This window comes from Bactrocera latifrons, unplaced genomic scaffold (assembly GCF_001853355.1).
Source record: "Bactrocera latifrons isolate USDA-ARS-PBARC rearing strain unplaced genomic scaffold, ASM185335v1 scaffold_1, whole genome shotgun sequence".
NCBI lineage: Eukaryota > Metazoa > Arthropoda > Insecta > Diptera > Tephritidae > Bactrocera > Bactrocera latifrons.
Genome location: NW_017534407.1, coordinates 4,805,606 through 4,823,102, shown reverse-complemented (window position 1 = coordinate 4,823,102; position 17,497 = coordinate 4,805,606). Strand labels below are relative to the sequence as shown.

Here is a 17,497-nt window from a genome sequence, read left to right as displayed (position 1 = left end):
AATACAATAATTAAAATTACAAAACTTAAAAAAAATAACAAAAATTCACAAGAGCAATAATGCGCCGTCACGTAAATTTTCATATTAACAATTCTTTACATTTTGCGCATTTGTGCGCAAAAAATATAAATTATTAAACAACAACAACACGCTACTTACTACACACAACGAAGCCAACTAAAAGCTTGCCAGTTTTTTACTACTAATATTATCTATTATAATAAATACAAATTAAACTTGAAACTTTTTGCTGAAATGCTTGCGAATAACGCGCCAAATTAGCAGTAAAAGTAAATTTAAGAAAAAATTATTCTACATGTGTATAGCAATATATAAATATATACAACTACAAAATAGCGCAGTGAGCAACGAATACATTTTGTGATATTTTCAAGCATCCATTCGCTATAACAAATAATTCTTTATGTAGTGCTAAAAAACAGTGTGACAAAAAAGTGCTGAAACTCTTTGGAAAAAAAAAATTATATTGTCCGAACGAAATGTTGGAAAATTAAATTAACTGGTGACTAGATATTGAAATATTATAATCATTAACGGTGAAAACAGAAAAAAAGTTGTGAAAAATTTTGAATAAAGCAACAAGCAGCTGCTAAAATATAAAGAAAAAGTGTGTTTGTAACAAATCTGGTAGAGAAGGGCTTAACGCGCTTGGATTAAGGCAGCCGAACAGCGTAAAAATTAAGGTAGGTGGCATAAAGTTTACCAAAAAGTATTTAACAAGCAGAAAATATTAACAAAAAATATTAAAATAAAGTTATAAAAATAATAAAATACTTTTGCATCAACAAAAATATTAAATATTTTTTCTATAAAATGTCAAAATATATTTCTTTATAATATATAAATTTTTTTATAATAATTAATTTTTTTTAGAAAATATAAATTTTCTGTTTTTTCCAAAAAAAAAACAAAAAAAAAAATTAAAATCTCTTCTCATTAGCTTTGCTCCAGCAACTTTGTTTGCAAATCACGTCGGTCTAAGTCCAGCCGCGTTTTGCCGACGCTAAAACTGTATTTTGCAAAGTAGCTTTCAAAGTGAAGCTGTTAGTTTCAAATATTTTTTGTTGGTAATCAAGCACTTCAAAAAATTATCTATGCTAATCAATGCTAGCTGTTATTGCAGCTTTCTGTTGGGAGCCAATAGAATTAGTCTTTACATTATAAATGTCCAATAGCAGGCTGCAGATGTAGTTGTTCTTGGTTCTGCCTGATGTAGGGGAATATCTCTATGTTTTATTTGTCGTTTGTTATTTTTGGAAACTTTTTTCGTAGAATATATTGAAAATGTATAAATTTTGTTTGAAAATTGTATAAAAATATTGTTTCTTCAAATATGTATATGTGTAAGTTATTAGAATATGTTATGATTATTTTCCAATCCATTACTTTCTCGTCTTTTTCTTTTGTTGATAGAAAATTTTTCCATAAAAATCTGAAATGCATTGAAGCAGTAGCGTTTTATGATAATAAAAACGTTCTAAATATTTTCTCAAGATCGCTAGTATGATATTAAAATACTAACAGCGTTAAATTAATTCAAAAATATGAATTCACTTAGTTATTTATAGTGTGTAAGCTACCTTTTGTGGGCTTTGTTAAGGTTATGTTATGTCACGCTTGAGTAAATCTAATCAGTAATGCAAATTATTCGAATATATTTGGTGCTTTAATGAAATTGATTAAAAAACTTTGAATCATTGCAACATCTTCACGCTAAAATCTGCTCTGCACAAGGTCTGTTATGGTTATGTTAGGTGACTGTTGAGAAATTATACGTGGATATATAAATTAAATGAATAAACGTATTTCAAAATAGTTAAAAAGTTGCAAACCAATCAAACATTTTCAGCCTGGAAGCGGCTTTGTATAAGTGCTGTTAAGAATATGTTAAGTTGCGCTTGTGTAATTTTACTCAGTAGTGATCTAAAAATGTGATACATAAAAGTCGATTATAATCAAAGCTGTATATCAAATGCGTAAAAAAATTCAAACCGCTATATAATTTTCAAGGCAAAGCCTGTTTTATATAACTTATGTTAAGGTTATATTAGATAAGTGTTTAGCGAATATCACTCCAATACATTAAAAAATGAGTTCATTTTATGCTTTATGTCAATTTGGTTCAAAAACCTCAAGAATTTTCAGCCTAATAGCTGCTCTGATAAGCGATGTTAAGGTTATGTTAGACCACTGTAGAAAAAAATCACGATTATTTTTGTAACTTAGTGGTTTAATATCTAATGTAATAATTATTTGTAAACATCAAATTATATGGAGTCTGTAATTTTCACTCAATGCGTACTGTTAAGTTGCTGTCAAGCGTCTGCTACGGTATCTCTTATATTTACAATGAATTTATTCGATATTTTAAGCACCTCAATCAATATTACAACAATATACAACTCAATTAATCTGAATTAAATGATATTGTATTAATAATTGTATTAATCAAGCGCTTCTGTCATTAACAGTTGCTTAACAGCGAAACTTTTAATTCATGCTTTCGTCTTGTTTACTTGTAAAAGCCTAGCAAATTCTTGTGTAATTACTAAATACAATCTTTTCTTTTATTCCTCTTGCTTTCTAATATAACTAATTACATATCTATGTATGTTTATGGGTATGTGTGTTTAAGTGTATAAGCCATAAAGTTCTTCATCTATTTGAAAGCAGCAGAATGTTAATTAGTGATGGGCGGCTTCTTTCTATCTTTCTTTATTTTAAATTCGATTGGCTAGTCGCGCATTGCTTTCAAACGAACACAAGTGTACTCGACATACATATGTATATGCATTCCTTGAGGATATGTGTATATATAGATATAGTAAATGCAAATATTTCAATATTTCTTGCTTTCGGGGTAAAATCGATTCGGCTTATTTGTATTTTGCGGCAATGTTGAATTTACAATTGTTGTTGTTGTTATTTGGTAAGGTATGATTTGGCATTCATGTTGTTGTTAGTTCAACATGTGATTGTTGTTGTTGTTGTTCCTTGGTAAGAATCAATTTGTAAATCTTGTTGTTGTTGTTATTAATTCTATATGTGGTTTTTGCTGTTTTTGTTATTTGTTAAAGCTCGTTTTGCTATTGTTGTTGTTCGGCGAAGTTCAACTCATTATTGTTGTTGTTTTTGTCTTTGTTGTTGCGGCAATCTCTGTCAGTGCAAATTGTTTATTTATGGTGTAAATTTTTTCCAACTTAATTTTGGGTCAATAGTTCGGTTTGCAGTTTTGGAAAATTTTTTGGATTTTTTTCCCCCTTTTTCCCTCATTTTTTATTTATATAATTTTTGGCCGCTTGGCTTTCAAGCAAAAATTTGTAAGCGTGTATTAACTACAGTTATTTCTTTACACTACTTTCTGCATTAGACCGTTGCTTAGAAAGTCGCTTGCGCTATTGGAGGCAAATGCCGGCAAGCGCCCTTCAAATACAATATGATTGTTGTTGTCACAGTCGAAATGCTTCGCAATGCATTTTATGTGAAACCAAAGCAACATTTTGTGGATATTGAGCGGGCAAGCGAATATTTGTTATGTAGACATATGTATAAATATTAAAAAAGATAAAAAATTCCACGAAACGAAGTACAAGAAGTGAATTCGAAGCAAAGCAGCTTTAATTTTAATTTTTTTTTTTCAGAAAAAAAAATGTTTTTTTTTGTTTTTTAATTAAACAGCGGGTGTTTACTCTCGCAAAAAACACTCGTAAGAAAATATTCAAAATCCCAAATTAATTTTTTGATTTTTATTAGCGCAAATTGCTTGCGCCGCGGCTGCTAATGCATTTGGCGCTGTGAAATATTATGCCACCCCACCGCGTGCGGTTAGACCTGTTCCGTTATTGCCTCGCCGACAACCCAGCCCAGCTAGCGAAATAGCGGCTGTCAAACGAGCAGTCGCCGCAAATCCGACATTTCGACCAATCGATCGCTTGACTTTTCGACAATACACCTGCTGGCATGTCCAACCGTTTGTCGGTTTCGCTCGGTGACAGCGCGAATGCAGTGAGTAATGCGGTATGCTAATTAAAAACTGAAATTTCGTTGAAATTTGATGCCAGCAGCGACAGCGCCCTGTTGTAGTTGTTGAAATTTGAATATAATATTTTGATAAAGTTGTTCAAAATACTGTTGTTGCTATTGCTGTTATGCAAAAGGCACTGAAAAACAATGATTTTTATAATAAATATGTGTAGCTCATCGTCTACACGTTTTTTGATTTGGCCATGGTCGGCGGGATGGAATTATTTTTAGGACGCCGGCAAAGCAAGATTGCGCAATAAATATAACTTATGTATGTACATATGTACAAATATACACGTGTGCAAAAAAATGTGCAAAGTATTGTAAAAAGTATGGGAAAGTGGCTGGCAGCGAGCTGGCGTTAGTAGCGAGGGTGGCTTAGGGTGGTGCTAAAGTTGTAAGTTGTGCTTAAAGGAAAATATTAAAGAGTTCAAATTATTACTCTGTTGTGTAAGGGAATATGTAAAAATAAAATATTGAAACAAAATTTTTGACAATTCGAGAAAATCATCAAAAATGTCAATAGAATTTTATTTAAAAACCAACTTTTTTGATTGTTTAGGATAGTCGAGAGGGTTAAATTAACAAATATTTTTTCCCATAAAAATGTCTATGTAAACGCAAAAAAAAAAAAAAAAAATGCAAAACTAGAGATTCTACGCTTTAATCAAAAGCTCATTTATGCGTAAAAGGCCCTTTAAAAATATTAGTACTGCTTTTGAATCGATTTTCAATTGCTTTGATTATTTTTCGCATATCTCAAAAGCTTTAGAGGAAGGGTCATACGTGGGAGCTGCTCTAAAAATGTTAAAAGTAGTTTTTCTGCACAGTTTTCTAATGAATTTAATTTTAATTTAATAATTTTTATATTGAAAGCTTTGGCTGAAAGCTCAATTATTTGTAAAAGTTCAGCATAAGATATTAAAAATGCTTTTCATGAAGAGTGTTATAGTAAATTTCATTTCAATTTATTGTACTATTCTTTATAGAGCTCAAGTCAAGATACTAAAAATGTGTTTCTTGAACAGTTTGATAATAAAATTTATCTCAGTTTATTGTTATTTATATTAAAAATTGCTGTACAAAGTTCAGTTATGTATGAAAGCTCTTTTAAAATGTTAAAACACTTTTTTTCAAAGCTCAGTTAAGCATGAAAGCTCTTTTGAAAGCTTTAAGGCTACTTTTATTGAAAAGGTTGTCAATAAATTTCATGTAATTAAATATTCCACTTACTGACAATTTTATTCGAAAGCTTAACTAAGCATGAAAGCTTTCTGATTTGCGTAAGGCTTTTTTCTTATCAACGTTTGATGGGAAGCTTTTTATGAAAGCTCTTTTTTATGTGAAAGTTTCACTTCGAATGAAAGTTTTTTTAGATGAAAGCTTGTTAAGGGTAGTGATGCGACTATTATGTTTTGTGTGAAAACACCCTTTTATGAGAAAGCTTTTTTTTATGTGAAAGCTCTATTTTATGTGAAAACCCTGCTAAGGTTACAAAATACCTAAACATTTTTATTTCAAGTAAAATAATAGTAAATCACACTCTTTAATAACAAGAGGGTCACCCTAACCCTAAAATCCCAAATTCTAAAAAACATATCTAAACCTAATCGTATCAAATTTAGCATTATGCTGTTAACAGCTATTCTGATAGTGAGCACTAACATTTACATACATACGTACAAATACATATATACATACAGATATCGGCCACTCAGCTGGACTAGGAGGTGTGTCGCAAGGTCTAGACAATTTCGGTAGCGTTTCATAATCCAAACAACTCGCTTTGTGCTTTTCGCAAATCACTATTGTTTTCGCTTACCGTTTATTCAGCAAGGGCCACCGATAAGATTTTTCGCCAAACAACTGTAAATATGTTCGCTATGATATTACCGTTATCTACAGAAAGTATGAGCGTGCACTTGACGTAATAGAAAATGAGAAAAAAAGTGAGGAAAAATTCTCAAGTGGACTAACCACAACAACTACAGCGATATTAGAGCAATTCACGTGGTATGTTGCTAGCATAAGAACAACAGCAAAGAGTGGAACTAAGAAATTATAGCAATAACATTAATCAGCAGCAAGCAGTCAGCAGCAGCAACTACAAATTATATTGTTGCATCTGGTTAATGCTTCGCCCGTTTGGCACTCGCGTTGCTTGCTGTTGGCGTTGGTGGTGCTGTCGGCAGCAAACGCTTCTTAGCGGTTGTCTATTGGAGGCAGCGGGCGAAATGACGCTGCTGCTGGTGGATGGCCAATAATGCGGCAGCTGCGCCGGCGAGTAATAAATCAATAATCATCATTGCGAAATTATCAGCAATTTATTTCAATTTATATTAAAGCACAGACATACGTACATACATACATATTTACATATATATACGAGAATATACATACATACATAAGTGTRTGCTTGTGAACCTTTTTGTTGCTGCAGCAATGAAGAGGATATACGCGCTTGATGTGTTGAATACAATGCTCGCGTCAGACTGCAAACGACATCTGTCAAATATTAAAATACACACGTTCTTATCGACGGACCTATTTTGACAGCTGTACGACTACACGACGGCAGGCCGACAGTTGTCGTTCTCGCTAACTTCAATTTTATGCTATATTTGCCAACGACAGTAGGACGACAGTAGAGTTGACAGTAGAATGGAAGATAGAGAGATGAGGTAGAGTGGTGATGCCACTAATATGTAAAAYGTAAAATTATTCACAGCTCTAACAAACTTGATGTTATTTTACAAATAAAAGCATAAAATAGMTYHGTTACATCATTTGTAATAACAATTGATAATTTAAAACAAATAAATTTACCTATTTACTAATTTTTTGCTTAAAAATTTAACTTTGAACAAAATATTGAAATTTCATTGAAGTGCAAAATATTAGTATGGCCACAACGAAATTGTGTACATTCAAAATGGACAACTGAGTTGTTTTGTGTACATGCCGGCCATTGTTATGTTGCTGCCCTCTCACAAACGTTCTTGTAGTAGGATTCACAACGCCGTTTTCAGTGCACTGTCGTGCTGCTGCAGTCTGTCGCTAGCATTGTGTTCCACACATGAGCCGCCTACAATGCGCACACTTAGCACTAGTACATACCGCTAGTGAAACTATTACAACAACAATAAAAACTGCCAATAATATTTTGCCGGTCCAATTCAATCTCTATTTACGCCGTTTGCTTGGTTTTTGCTCTAATTGCTGTTGTTGTGCTTTTTTATGCGTCCGGCGCTTGCGTTTATTTTTGTTATTGCTAACACTATCAACGCAACAATAACAAAAACAAAAACAAAGAAAAAATCGCAAATCAGCAGATCGCTGACGCGTTTCTCGTTATCGGCACGGGCCTTCGCTACACCCGCTCTTCCCGTCGCTAGCGCTCCTGCTTCCGCTGAGTGGACGCTCCCCTACGGGCTGTCTAACTGTTGGCCATGCGCGTCAGCACTTGCATCTGTTCTTATTACGCCCGCCAGGGGTGTGTTTCGCTGACGCTGCGCCGCGACGTGTTTGGACGCAGCGCTGGTGCGGTTATCAAATCGGCTTTGGCGTCGGCGTTGGTCACTATATAAAATTATTAAATATAAACAGTTATGTGCGTGTGTCTCTGTGTTACCGAGTTGCGGGCGATCGCCTGTTGTTTCCGAGTTGATTGTCAAGTTTGACGTCAATCACCGCAATGACACCGCGCAGAGACGCCGTCGCAAATTGACGCACAATAAATTAAGAATTCCACCAGCCAATCAAAGACTGCCCTCGGCAGCACTTGCTGTGCGCAGCGACGATGGACGCAAATGGACGAGTCACTATGAATGTTATTTGCAATTATTTAAGTAAGGAGTAAGTTGGTGTATATACTTTATGTAAAGAAAAATAAATAAAAGATTATTCAAACGATAAAAAAAACCGAAAAAGGAAAAATTAAAAAGAAATTTTAAAAAATATTAAAACCAAATTATTAAAAAATACTAATTTAACTAAATTTCTAAATTAAAAAGAGATACTTAATTAAAAATAATAATAAATTAAATTAGATCAAATTAATTAATAACAATTGAGGAAATTATAAAATAATTATTTTTTCTTTTTATTAATATGAATAAAATATAAAAAAAATAATTATTTTAATTAAATAACAACAAAAATATAATTTAATAATATTACAAACGGAATTAATTAATTTCTTTAAATTATAAAAGCATATAGTAACAAATTAAACTATAAAAAGATAATAAAAATAATTAGATAAGTAAAATTAAGTTAATTAAAAATTTGTTAACAATATAGCATATTTCTTTAAATAACTTTTTTTATAATTTTTATTAAAAACGATAGAAAAAATTATACAAATTATTATTCTACAAAATATAATTAATTAAATTAAATTAAAAAGAACATTTATTCAATTACAAACAAAATCAATTAATTTAAATTAAAACAGTAATAATATCTAATTAAACCAGAAAATTAGAAAAAATACAATAATTACAGAAAAAAATTAAAGAATTAAAAAAATATTAAGTAAAACTAATTAAGTGAAAATATTATGAAATCTTTATAAAAAAATTATTGTTTTTTTTTTAAATCTATACAAAATGTATATGCGATGTCACATGTGATGTGTAAATGTATAAAAAATAGTTAAATCAAACTATAAAAAATAAATTTAATTAATCAAATTACGAATGGAATTAATTAATAGTTTTGAGTTACGAAACTGACAATAACTAATGAAACCAAAAAGTTATAAATAATAAAAAATTAAATAAGATAGAATAAACATATTTTTAAATTAATTTTTATAAATTACAAAAGCAACTTTTATAAATATCAGTGACAATAATTAAGTCGCACCATAAATTAAGTAAATCAGACCATAAACAAACTAATTCACAAACAAAGTTAATTCATTGTTTTATATTACAAAAGAAATTACAATATATTAAACTACAAAACAAAAATATAAAATAAATAAATATAATTAATACAAATTTTTATTTTTTAATTTTTAGTATTTTTTTTTAATTTTTATATGTGTTAATGAAAATAATTAAAAAAATTAAAAAAAATAATTAGATCAAATTAAAGAAAAAATTTATGAAATCAAAACCGTAATTAATTCATTATTTCAAAAAAAAAAAATAATAATAATTAAGCCCAAAAAAAGAAAAGAAAAAACTCAAAATTAAAATTTAATTAAAACCAATTAATTTGTTTTGCAAATTGTCTTCGTTAATTTCCTAGTCGGTGCATACGAATTCTTGAAATGTTTCCGCACATGCCAAATGGCTGAGTTGAACTTGTGTATTGCCGCATTTCATTGCAAATTCTTTACATTGCTTTAAAAAGTGGTGTCGTCTATAAATAAATTATGCTAAATTTGTTTTTATTTTCATGCAATCAAAGAAAGGCAAAATTGAACTGAATTTCGACTTTGATTTCTAGTGTTTAAAAATAAATCATAACTAATTTTGAAAACAAAATTTGGACACTATTGAAAAGATATCATCAAAAATGAGTGATTTCTAAACTTATCGAAAACAAAAATTGTCTTGAAAAAATTTCAAGAAAATAAGATGAAGTAAAATTTGGCATTCTCGAGTTGGAGATTTCTTTGTAACTAATGGCAATTATTTGTATGGCGTTATTATTTACGAAAGCTCTTCCTTAGAGCTTTCACTTAGTTAATGATTTTCAAAGCTCACAAAGCTGAGTATAATCCATTAAATTAAATTTATGACAGCTCCAACTAGCACTCAAGCATGCACGAAAGTTCTAGTAAGAAATATTCCAAACCAGTATAAAACACACAGCATAGAAGCTTTCATGAAAAATTTATGAAAGCTCCAACTAACGGAAGCTTTCACTCAAGCACGCATGAAAGCTTTGGCTTAAAATATGGCAAATGCTCGAGCATACATATAAGTAGATAACAGCACAAAGACTATTTCGCGCACATACTTAACCAAAAGAGCACACTTTTCCAATAACAATTAGACAAATTTTACAAGCATCGCCATATTCGCACTTCAATGAGACGACTGTCGTAAACCAATAAAGTATGATGAAATTAAAATGCACGACTAATTAAATATTCATCACAATGGCTGATGAGCGAGTGCTTTTACGGTAAGACAATTGACTTGCTAGCCTTTTCCGGGCAAATCATTTCCCCTTAAATATTCCACTTTCAACAACCGGAATAGGCACAGCAAGTGAAAAAATGGTTGTCGCCAATAAAAGTTGCCGTAGATTTAATTTAGCCCTTTTAATTGCACAGCGAAATAGACGCAACAGATGTGGCCGCATTGTGGTAGTTGGTCGCCGTCGCCGTCGCCGCCATTAACGCCCGCGAAGCTGTCGCGTCCATTTGCGACGAGTTGTTAGCAGGCCAGGCAGGTCTTAAAGCCCATTCATGCCGCGCATATGTAAGTGTATTGGCTAAGTTATGCACTCAACTGCTTGCCACATGCAACAAACGGTAATTCAGCGCGGCGATTGACGCGACGCGGCCACGTTTTTCAATTAATTTCACTCAGTCTGCTTTAATACCAATGAGAATGACAAATTTGTATGCACGCACTTCAAATAACTGCGCGCACATGCTGACGACATGTTGCAACAACAATAACAAGTGCATGCTAGAATCACACAACGCTTGCAGCTTGCGATGATAGAGCATTGCATAGACTGTCACATGACGACAAGTTGCAACTGCAACAATATTTGTAGGTGTGTTTGCCACATACTAGCAGTGACCAACATGTGAGTGGTGGTAGGCGGCGCGTTGTTGTCAGCAGGGCTAAGTGTCTAGAACTCGTGCAACATGGGCAAATATATGCGCTGGACGCTGCCCCATTCTACATATATGCATGTGGCAAACTAGCTGCACTCATGCACCGTTTTGAGTATTAGCACTTGACTAAGTGGGTTTCGCTGTTGTTGTTGTGCTGTTACTGGCAATTAAATTATACGTCATTCATTAGTAATTTATACCTTTTTAAGCTGCCACAAAGCATTGACATGCAGCGCGCTCCTCATTTGTCAGCGACAGTGGTGGCTTCGTCGTCACTCTACAACAACAAAGCAGAGCGCTTTTTTTTTGTACGCTCCATTTATAATACGCATTCGGCGCGTCGTCTGCGACGAACAGGTGTAAAATAGCTTGTTTTGCGGTGGGGATGCACGCATGCGCGGCAATTAATTAACTAGCTGAAATGCGTACGCGTTGTATTTTCAATACAGCGGTGAGCATTTAAGGATCTCAGTTGTTTTGTATAACCGTAAGGAGCGAGCGCATAAGTCACCCACAAGTGCGGCAAGCTGCTTCGACTTATTTTTGCAACTAACTGTTGCATATGTTATTTACGCGCGCGCACACATCACATATAATAACAACCTTCAAATGCGGACAAATATTTATTTATTTCGTTTGGCAAGTGCTTGCTTGTGTGCCTATCGCCTTGCGCGTGTAGTGTCTAGACGCCGTAGACAACTGAAAATTATAGACTCACAGCGCGCGCGCAAGATGACCAGACGACGAATGGCAGCAAAATTGCTACATTACAATTCATCGATGCGATCCGAAGAACGGCTGCTGCTGCGTGCAACGCCCGTACGACCGTCACTGTCGCGCGAGGTAACGAACGCGCGATATGGAGACTCCGCGTTATAGAGACCGCGCGACGTGGCGGGCGCGCTCGTAACTGCGTCGCCGGTTTTTTCTAACATTTGCCACTTAAGCCCCTCAAACTGTTGCATGCATCTATATGTGTGCGTGTGTATGCGCGCGCAGTTATGTTTGAGCCTACCATATTTTTATTGCCTCTGAGGTAGTGAGCTCTTTGTTTTTGTTAATTCTCTTGCCATTTTGTTATGTTCTGTTTTATTGCGCGCTGCGCGACGCATCTGATAAATGCAACTTGCCATAAAAATATACCAAATATGGTCATTAAACTGTTGCACATTTCTCAATATGTCGCGCGCGTACAAGCGCTTTTTTTTATTGCTATTTGCTGCTGCCATGTTGCCGTGCAGTAGCGCTATCCTCTATTTGCTATTCAACTTTTATTGGTGTTGTTGCTTATTATTATTGCTTTTGTTTTCCGCCACTGTGATGACTTATACGCTCAGCGACTGAACCAGACCTGAGAGTGATAGGCGACTGTCAGTTCGATTGACTGGTAAGGCTGTGAGGAGAGCGCGCGCGCTCGCAGTAAAAGCGCCAGTGGCGGGTGGTGTATAAGTAGGCTACTGAAAAAGCAATGACAACTGCTCAAGTGCACTGAATATGTCGCGGCTGCAGTGCGTCAAAAACAAGTAGATAAATGCTAGCACAGCATGGCAAATGGGAGCGTCAGTTAAGGCGTTAGCTTAGCTGTAACAAAACACATTGGAAAGGTCAGTATTGAGGCTTAGAATTGTCAGGAATGTAAGGTGAACTCATCAATTTTGATGAAAAATCAATCAAATGTGATAATATTTGATTTTATATTTTCATTAATTCCACACATCCACAGGGTTCATAAAACTTCTAAGTGCGCACAAAGCACGTTGCAAATTTGGCTCTTTTATGCGGTCGAATGATGCGCGCAAATCACAAAATATACCTGATATGCATTTTAATGAAACTGAGCTTCACTTCTGGTCTAAAATTTCGTTTTTAGTTATATTATATAGTCTTTGTTGTTGTCGCACTCGATTTAGTGTGTTTAAAGTTCTTCTTCTACCTTCAACTTGCTGAAAATGTATGCCACACGCAGTTATTGCATGACGTGACAGCTGTTCCTTAGAATACTTGCCGCTCATCTCCGCAAGCTACATGAAGCAAGTGTGGCGATTAAACTGTCGCGCTGTCAGAGGTTGCGGTTTTTGTGAATAGTTTCTACAAAAAATAACCAAAAGGCAGCTTCAGGCATGCAATGTGGTATTAAAGGAAATTGGCATATGACAATTGGACGACAATGCACTTGCCACACCAAAAAAAAAAAAAAACACATTTGCAAGTTACTACCAGCAGCCGACCACACTCTGCGTTGATATTTCCAACGCCTTGAGGCACTACATGCCACCAGTTGTTAGTTGCCGCCAATGTTGCAAGTAAGTGCTTAAAGCGTATTGCATGAAATGCACGAAAATTTGCTGCTACGCACAGATTTACTTCCGCTTGCCCCAGTAAACAGCATGGAAACGAAGCTGCAAGCGAAATGTGGCAGCAACAACATGGTGGCAATTTCAGTTGCAACTCAAGTGCCGCACGCATAAATTCATTGCCACGCACAATTTAGTCGCGCAAACAGCAAGTGGAGACATGTGGCATATATGTGTGTGTACTCAGTTGCACTTGCAACATGCAACGTTGTATGCACGAACACACATGTACGCACTTGAAAGCGCCTATGTACAAGCCCTGTATACAAGGACCGATAGTGTCGACCACTTTGGCTTGTACCCACTTGGCCCACCACCATGCAATTCGACATAATTAACGTTTATTAAATTGCAACATGCCGCATATGTTATGCATACCTTCATAATATTAACGGCATACGCAACCACATACACATTTACAGTTATATGTAAGTACTTGCCACCGTGTCGGCTGCTTAAACGCTGCAACGCCGTAAATTGCCGCCTTCAACAGTCAACACACCCACCGACAGCGGCTACCATCACGCTGTTATGCTGTGTGGCCTTTTGCGTTTACGCTCACACATACACAGTTATGTTTGTATACATGCCACAATATGCATATGCCGCCCTTTGTTGCACCATACACTTGCAATTGAGCGTTGCCATTTGTAAGTGCTGACCATTGAAATGTTTAAAATGCCTTAAATATTGCCGCTACTATATTTACTTCATTGCTCGGTTGCTCCTTCATTCGCCACGCGTCCTTTGTATGGCAACAACATACGTACACTTAATTTATGGTTATATGCGGCGACAATACGCGACAGTTGCAACTACGTTTTTCATGCCACCAGTGTTGGTGGCGACTCGTTCATACTCGCTATGCGATAGTGTCGATAATTATAGATGGCTATCGATGCACCGTAGTGTATATTTGTTGCTTGCAACGTCATGTCGCTGTGCTACAACTATAGGTTAAGGTTATGTGTAGCCGCGTGATTGTAGGTTTGTGGGAAGAAAATGAGTTTCCACGCTTAAAGCTACCGGAATTGTGACTTATACTTAAGTATCGTGTTTTTGTGGGAACGGGAAGTGCTTAAAGCCTGAATCAATAAACTATAATATAATATATTTTTCTGAATCAAAGTATAATTGGAAAAGTGTTTGACTAACAGCTGAGTATTTGCTTAAAAACTAGTTAAAACTTAAAAAATATATTATAAATTACATGAACTCAAGGTATCTCTTTCTATTGTCTTCTATCTCATTTTCGTTAAACTCTGTTTTTTTTTTCACTGCCTAATTCATTTTCTCTCTATTTCCCACTCTTCGATACACTCTTTCATAGTAAAACATGAAGCTCTCTAACTTCGATCTTACAGCAAGCCTGCGCTGAGGCTCCAATCCACTCTGAGTCATCAAATCAAATCCTCTTTTATCTGAAGTTTACTCTATTCCTGCCTTTCGCTCACTCTCTAACCCACATGTGCTTTTTTTTTTTATACTCCAGTACTGACGTTCATGAAATTCTAGTAACTTCGTACTCAGATAAAGTCTTACTGAAGTTCAAATCACATCTGAGTTATCAAAACTGTTTATTTTAATCATCTCAAATATTATAGTATTACATGAGATCTAATAACTGTATACTCTCACCACCTCTCTGCTTTTATTCTGCCGCTTTTCTATCTGTCCCTTTCACCCTCATTCCACTTAAATTTGTATAGAGCATAGTCTCGATTAACCCATTTTTTTAGGTAAAGCCTAATGCTAGTTTATGTATAAAAATAATTATTGTATAGGACTTCTTTATAAACATAATAACATGATCAAATCTGTATAAATAAAGTTCATACATTAAGGTATTTTTATCTTCATAACAAATGACGTCACTTTAGTTCGACAAGTCTTCAAAAATTAACACATTTCTAATGCCAATAAATTTGTATGTCTGTCTGAATATTCATATCTATGTTTGCATTGAGATCCGCTAAAAACCCGTTGGTTGGTGTAGCGAGTTATTTTATAGCACAGAAGTTTTGTTTTGCTATAAATTTATTAGCTTATCATAAATAGTGTTAATTCATGAGAAGTTTATTAATTTTTATTAAACTTTATAGTCACAGTTCGTGTACAAATATAGAGATTGTTTTTGTAATCAATTTGTGTGGAAATATTATTCATCATATTTGTTGGACAACAAGTTTTACTATATGCCATTTTATAGTATTGGAAATTGCGATGATTTATGAGTAGATTTTTTGAGTTTTTAGAAATGTGTAGTAGTGGGTGGTTGACGAATGATGACCCTTTAGTAGCTTCTGACATATATTGTACATAAATTGCATTTTTTTCTGATAATACTTGCTCCAATGGGGACATATCTGGTCACCTAATAGTGTACTAGTCAACTCATACCTAAAAAGCCCTTTATTTATATTATAAATGCACATTTTTCTCTCTTTGTTTTTTATTCTCTTTCTTTCTCTGACCCTTAATTTACTTTTGCTCCGCCCCGCTTCGTCTATTCTCTATCTCTTCGCCTCACTCATTACTCTCATTCCCTTTTTCTGCCTGTGTCTCTAAGTTTTTGTCTTTGCTCTCTCTCACTCTTCTTACTAGCTTCTTACTAGTTAAAAATATAGTTCACCTGTCTGAATATAAGTTACGACTTCGGCCTAAATTCTGGTATTCATACAGATTTCGTTCATTAATTTTTTGCAATTCTCATCCAGTTAACATGTTTTGAAATTCTCAGCAATCTTCAGTAATTCCTTTGAAAGAATTTTATGAAAATGTTTTCGTATTTATAATTTATTTTTGTTTATAAGTTTCAAAGGAATAGAAATGTATGGGGAAAATTTTATCTCCCATGAATAAGTATGATGAGGAGAGACTCTCAAATAAATAAGAACTTATATTAAATTCATCGATTAATTCATATTTTTTGTTGCTTTTGCCAATTTGCTATATAAACTTCACTCATTTCTTTATACATACAAGTACAAACGTTCAAAAAATATACTGTTTTTTTTCTCTCTCTCTTTCTTTCTCTCCACTAATTAAGAGTTAGCTCATCTGCCTGAATGTATGTTAAGCTTTCGGTCATAATAACTGCTATACATACTCATTTCGTTCATGAATTTTTGCAATTCTCAGCGAATTTAGTATTTTTTTTTTTTTWAATTGTTATGAAGAAATTTTAAAATCTATAGTTATTTCTAAGAGTTTTATGAATATATTTTGGAATTTATAGTTCATCGTAGGTTATCGTCTAATCTGCCTCCCTTGAAAAGTTAAGAAAATGTTATGAAGTTTAACTTTAACTAAGAACAAAGTCTCCAATAAATAACAATATTCTACGCACATTTCTATTAACTTCATCAAATATTCAAACATTTTTTTCTATCCAAGTTTTCCACATAAAGCTCATAATTTCTTTAAGCACGATTTCGTAGTGGCTCAACACCTGCGCCAACTTTATGGCGAGTGCGTTTCCCACCTACACGTTAATTACGCAGATCATCAGAACCTAATCAATTTACAAAGGTTTGTTACCGTTAAAAGTATACCGCACGGCATGCGTTGCTGTCAAACCGGCGTGTTGGTGGTACACAACAAAAACAGAGCAACGCAAACTCGCAGCCAAGCCGAAAAGTTCATTAAAAACGAAGATAAAACAAAGCATATAAAATAAAAAATGAAAAAACAATGCAAACAAATAAACACATAAATTGAAATAATCATCACGTTAGTGATAAAAATCACTATAAAAGTGTTAATTTCATTGACAAACAAGTGCGAGGAAAAACAAAAACCGAAAAATGATAATGAAAAAAATTGTTCAGAGATTTCTTCCGCGAATTGCGATTGTGAGCTGAAAACTGGAGCATGCAGCTTGACACGAAGTGAGAGGGCGACCATTTAGCAGTTGCGCAGGCGTATTTGGTGGCTTAATTCCTCTGCTCGCTGTTGTTTCATTTTATTGGAAAGAAATTGTTAAGTTTCCTGGCGGCAAACCTTGACTGATCACACCCTTTCAATTAACAGTGTATGGCGAATTGATTTCAATTAAAAGTGTAGCTCAGCAACAAAAATGAAACAAAAGAAGATGACAAAGCAATACAACTTATCAATAATTATCAATTTTAATACAATTATTAGTGAGCCGAAAGTGTGAACTAAGCGCGTCCAGCCATTTTGTATGACTTCAAAGGTAGGCAAAGCGCTGGCAAGCTACAAAGATGTGTCTATCTAGTGGAGACTCGTTTAGGATTATCGAGTGTTATTTTTTGGAATTAAAATT

General features: G+C 34.1%; 1 protein-coding gene across 1 annotated transcript in view; it reads left to right on the top strand.

The window, feature by feature from the left end:
• Positions 1 to 554: 554 nt before the first annotated feature.
• LOC108965543 (zinc finger protein 865) overlaps positions 555 to 17,497 on the top strand; it is a 113,028-nt gene continuing 96,085 nt past the window's right edge. The window contains exon 1 of the mRNA XM_018928043.1: positions 555 to 704. The gene's annotated coding sequence lies outside the window, so the exon portion shown is untranslated. The remainder of the gene's footprint in view (positions 705 to 17,497) is intronic.